Below are 6,107 nucleotides of genomic sequence, written 5' to 3' on the forward strand. Positions count from 1 at the left end.
CCCGCGCCCAGCACGCGCCTTCATTTGCCGGGCAAGCATTCTAACTTCAACAGAGAGACAACGTCGAGGGCGAAACTTTCCCTGCGGAATGGAAGGCTTTTCCCGCGGGTCTCCGTGTTTTACACGGAGTGTGCCCTCTGCGGGTCCGGCTCACACCCTGTACGCGCATCCCTTCGCTGCCCCCAGCAGCCGTCCGAGCGGTGTGTTTCACACCTGACTTCGGTACCTAACGTCAGCTCAGGCCCGACCAAAGTCAACGGGGGCCAGGGATGCAAACGACTCCTGGGGACGGGGCGCCAGCGGGGCGGCCGACGATGGGTCCTGGCCCCGCACCCTCCGCACCTCGCTGCGGGCGTTCCCTGAAAGTGTCGCTGGCCCGGCCGCGGGACCTTCTCCTTAACTAGTCTCCGGGACACACTCACGCCTCCCCAAGGTGACCGAGAATTTAGGGTGACGGTGACAAATAACGCCCAAATGGAATTCTTTTGGCAGGAATTCTTCACTTGGGTTCTAGGCAAGTGCTTTCCCAAAGAACGCCTTGGACGCGCGCCACCGCGCCGACGGCTTCCACGGACCCACAGCGCCCACTAGCGACCGGCCTGACTTCCCTGCGGGCGAGAGCGCGACGGCCCGCCCACCCGGAACCAGACCGCCAGGACTCAACCGCGCACCGAGTCCGCGCCGGCAGCTCCTGAGATGACGGACAGCAGGGAGGACTCGGCAGAAAGAAGGCATAGTACCCACGTACAATTGTTTGAATAAGAGGAAGATACGCCGTATGCCCCCAACATGCTTTAAAAATTTTTCTGTGTACTCCAGGATTTCTTTAATGTTTCAGACGCAACGAACCAGACGGTATTCCTGCAAGATCTGTTTCTTTAGCTAAATTATCTACACTACATTTAAAAATATACATGGTAAAACATCTTGCTTGGATATTTACCAGTATTTCCTTCACTCTTCTTTATAACCACGTTTGAGAATGTTTACGCCTTAGTAAGTATTCCTTTTCGGCAATACTAAACAAAAGTTGATGTACGTTTCCACTGGAAATGTAAAAGTTTTGTTAAGACTAGTTTGTTAAGATCGAAAACACTATGGCACGCGAGGTACCGAATACATTCATTCACATTATTCCGGGTAAATCTTTGAGACGAAAACTATTTTATTTTCTCTAATTGCTAGTTTTAAAATAAGCCTCCAATTTGAGGATTTTTTTTTTTTTTTAAATGCTCAAATACTGCACACCGATTTGAAGTCACGGACTGATTCCCGTGAAGACTACAAAACCAGGAAGGGGCAGATAGTATTATTCATAACTTTATCACAAGGGTTAAAAAAGGAGTGGTTTTAACAAATGTCCTAAAACATTTAAGGAATTCGTTTGAAATTTAATGTAAAGCTAGTGATTTTCTAAAAGAACTAAAACCGAAACAGTACCATCCGTTTCATATTTAGCAAAGTTATTTTGTGAAATTTAAATGGTGACCTCTTCGCTCCCACATCCTCTCTCCAAGTAAACTAGAGGAAATAAAGGAAATTTGCATGGTCTGAAAATAACCCTGGCTTCCATTTTTAGTAAATCAGATATTCACACGTCCAAAGCATTTTACCTTGGGTAAAATGTAATGTAAAACCTGTTTTTAAACAAAGTGTGTATTTGATCAAAAAAATAAAATCCTACACAAAGATTACCACTGTGTAACTAGGGTGTGAATATTTATCAATTTATTTTCAGTAAAGACGGATTATCTGTAGAGACTAGGTGAAAAACATCAACAGTAACAATTTCAAGGTGAAAATGTTCCTCTGCTGTTTACCCTAATTTCAGTTCCATTAACCTGTGAAGGAGGAGAGGGTCGGGAGCCCCTGCCCCATCAAAAATCCTTGTGTAACTTTGGACTTCCCAAAAACTTAACTACCAATAGTCTTGTTACAGAACCCTTACCAATAACATAAAATCAGTCACCACATATTTTGTTGTTGTATGTATATTCTGTATTCTTATAGCAAGCTAATGTTAAGAAAAATCTAAGGAAAACACATTGAGACCACTGTATTTATTGAAAAAAATCCCTGTAAATGGAACCACGATTTCAAACCCAAGTTGTCCAAGGGGCAACTGTAATTAAAAGCATCATCTCAAGCCATTTGTGTCTGTATCTGTAAATATATGCCAGGCAGAAACTGTTACATCAGCATGTTACAAGACAAAGTTCAAACTTTAATGGATGGCAAACCAAAAAGAACCTAATCACATCAATTTGATACATGTTTGTATTTGGATTTCACTTTATGATTAAAATTGTAGGAAGAAACACAGTTATTCCTGAAAATCCATAATTTTACCAGCACATATTTAACCCCACCAAAAAAAAAAAAAAAAAAGGAAGTTTTATTTCAGCTGAGGAAGTAACTTCAACTACTTCCAAAGTTAAAGAAGAAATTTCTAAAAGTCAGGTTAAAACTTGGGGCGTTTCAGATAGTCAATTATAAAAGTCAATAGAAATATAAATTTGAATATGTAACGAGGTAGCAAGTGTAAATTTCAGTTTAGAAGATTAAGTTGGCAATCAAGTTTGCCCAAGTAAATGCACCTTGGTAAAGTCATGTTCCTGCCCCCTTGAATTCCTAAACATGCTTTGGTCTTTAGACTTTATGGATGTTTCTTATATATTCCTTGTATAGTAATCCATCAATTCTCAGATGTACTTCAAAAGACATCTTTAACATAACTTCTATAAAAACAAAGAACAAAAGCCTTATCTAAATGTAACATTACAGAGAAATTACTGAAATTTGATATACATGTTGATTAAACGTCGTCCAAGCCATGAACTTCCCGTGTAGCTGTGAGCCTCTACTACTGTTTCCTGGCATTGCATGCGGTTTATTTCATAAAGGTCACTGAAATTTTTAGGACTCTTCTGCAAATGATACAGCTCAAATTACTCAAAGGGAAGACCTTTCAAAACAAGAGTAAAATAAAAGTCTTTTCTTAGTAAACTTTGCCATACACTCCTGTGTCATCTTTCTGCTTCTAAAATTCAGTTTACACGCATCGAAGCATCTTAAATTAGCATCTACTTATGAGTTTGGAAGGCAAAAGTTATTATTACACTGGGCTCTTGGGCCCAAAGAACATTTTTCCCAAGTTTAGTGACAACTGACCTTATAGACCAGAACAATATATTCCTTATGGAACTAAAATACTTCTTTCTCAACTACAGTAGTCATTTCAATTTCTAGTTTATAATCTATCACTGGTTTCATATTATTAATGCAAAAGCAGCTTATGTGGAAAGAGTACCATTATGGCTCGAACTAACTTGGGCACTTGGCATGAAATCTCATTTCCTTATTTGCAAACCAACAGGTTTAAAAAACCAGCCAAACTCCTGTCAACCTTCCAAGTTGGTTTAGGAGTTTGGTGGAGACAGATAGGTAGCAGCTGTGCTGTTTTGGTTTTACTACTCACAAACACTAATACTTTAACCTCTCCAAAGAGGATTCCCACTTCATGGACTGATACAGATGTACTTGTATATTACAACAAGTTAAATTCTGCTCTAAACACAGAAGTGGTATTACTGACAGCAATCATAAGGAAATTAACATCTACTGTGGCTCCATAAGATCATTTTTGCTCCCCCCCAACCCACTTTACAGTAAGATGTTCAACAGCACTTAGAAGAGGCTGCATTATATATTCCTTTGTTAATTCCTTGCTACTTGCTTTTCAACCCATAGTGCAGTTCCAGAAGCCTGGAAAATGAGGAAGGAAACAATCATTATCCAAATGTATATAAAACCACAAACCTATTTTATTCTAACGCTCAAGGACCAGGTTTAGTAATCAATTGTACAGACCCTCTTACACACACCCACAGCCGCACCCCTTAGGAATTCCTGAGCGACAGTGAAAGCTGCTGACCACTGAAAATTTTACTCCTTAACTTACTGGTTTCACATTAATACATATGAAGAAAATATATGTGAAAAATACAACTGTTCGACATCCTCTGGTGCAACCACTGGAGGCTCTGGAAAAGAACACTCTTTGGCCTATCAGTTATATACAATATACAGATCAAGACCATGGGATCTAGTCCTCTGAAAACCAGTGACCAATCTGCTTCAAAATGTATTGTGCAGGCCAGGAGCAAGGAAGTGCAGATCTTCTGGATTACTGCACCAGTAGCAGCTCTATGATCATGCAAAACTGAATGCTAAAATAACACAAAAGTAAACACAAAACAGAAATAACAAGTATGATAAAGACAAGTAGGCAGGAAAATGGCAATTCAACAAATGAAAATGTAGGCCCTATTCTTTGGGCTTCAACACCCACTCGAGATTCCTAGATTGAGGCCCTTCTCCCTTTAGTAGTCCTTTCACTAATTAATAACATTCTGGTATTTGAGTGTTCATAACACTCCTTCCTGGAGCAAGTGGCAAGTCTCAAAAATTAAGATATCCTGTCTTCAGAAATTCTCATGGCCAGTAATCCAAAACAGATGGACGGTTCTGGGTGTAAAGGAACAGAAAATTAAGGTAACTGAAATGAGAAACTCTAGTTAATAATAACAGCTTTGGAGAAATTTTAGTTAAGGGGCAAGTGGAGGTGCTTAATATAAAATGAGGGACCAGAAATGATACATAAGAGTTCAGCAAGCCAGGAGCCTATGCTTATTTTACTTTGGAAAACAAGAGGTGCAACATTACTGAAAAAGTTTAAAATCCTGGTGGCCATACAAAATAGCTGTGGGCATCTATGAGGCACGACTACATGGCTGGGTCGTTACCTTGAGCCGACTTCGCTACGACTTTGTAAGGGAAGCTGGAACAGTCAATCTTTAACTAAAAACCCCTTTCCCCTCTTTGCAAGCATTAAAGAGTCCTCACACCAAGCTAATTTAAAGGTTTCGTTTATACAATTGATAATTCTGCAAACTCCACAATAAAAATTGCAATAACTACATATTTTAAATACTGTAATAAAAATAAACAGTCATTAGTTACTGCTATAATGCATTAATAATAACCTAAAAAACAAATTATGAATAAAGGCGTGTTTAATAAATTAGGGAACATCTGAACTGCTAATTGGGAGAAAATTTGAACTTTTATAATACGTACACAAAGGCAGTGGAAACAAATGAAGAAAACAAATTAGTACACATTGTTGCAGCACAGAAAAGATAGGGTGTATTTTATTAACAATCACATCCTCTTTCCTGTAGCCTGGCACAGGAACAATTTCAATATCTGATGCCAATCTCCCGCAGCCAGCAGATATGGCGGGGTGTCACTAAGCAACTTACTGTGATTTCACACCATATGTGGCAGTAAGAGATTTTCAAAAAATTAAAAGGCACGCATAAGCTAATTTAAAAATGTAAGTCCAGGCTACTCTCTTAGATACAATGTTTATAACACTTGTAGAGCAAAACAATTTTTAAATAAACATTTCCCAAAACTTGAATATACAACCTAAGAACAATGGATCTGCACCAAAAAAAAAAAAAAAAAAAAAAGTTACATTAAAAAAAAATCATGAAATAGAGCTAACCTATATTTAAAGGTTAAAAAAGGATTCATAAAGCAACCTATATTCTTTAGGTAAATAAAGTGAATGTTTTAGAGTAATAGGTATCATAAGTCAGTTCTCACTACAGTTCATGCCTACTTAAAATTCTATCTTTAAAGATATTTAAACTGATAATATTGTTCCTTACCACAACAGACTCACTGAAGAGCTCAAACTAAAGCAATAGCATTTTTCTTAGCATGCACACACAAAATAATCTACCATTTAGGCATCTCATTAACTTCTGTTTTCACTTTGAAAGACTGATCAAACGGTCTCAAAAATATTGGAGAACATGTTCTCTACTTTGAAGACATGTTTATGCAGCTCAGGTAGCATTTTTAGATCCATATCCTTGTCTTGAATAAATGTTTTAATACCAGTAGACTTAAACATACGTAGATAACTGAGGCAGATTCTAGTGTATTAAGAGTCATCCGTAAGGTATCACATGCAAAAACAAAAACTTGTAAGAAGTTTAAATGTGTTTGTCCCAAAAATAAACGTGCAGGCACCC

Source organism: Acinonyx jubatus, chromosome A1 (assembly GCF_027475565.1).
Source record: "Acinonyx jubatus isolate Ajub_Pintada_27869175 chromosome A1, VMU_Ajub_asm_v1.0, whole genome shotgun sequence".
Classification (NCBI taxonomy): domain Eukaryota; kingdom Metazoa; phylum Chordata; class Mammalia; order Carnivora; family Felidae; genus Acinonyx; species Acinonyx jubatus.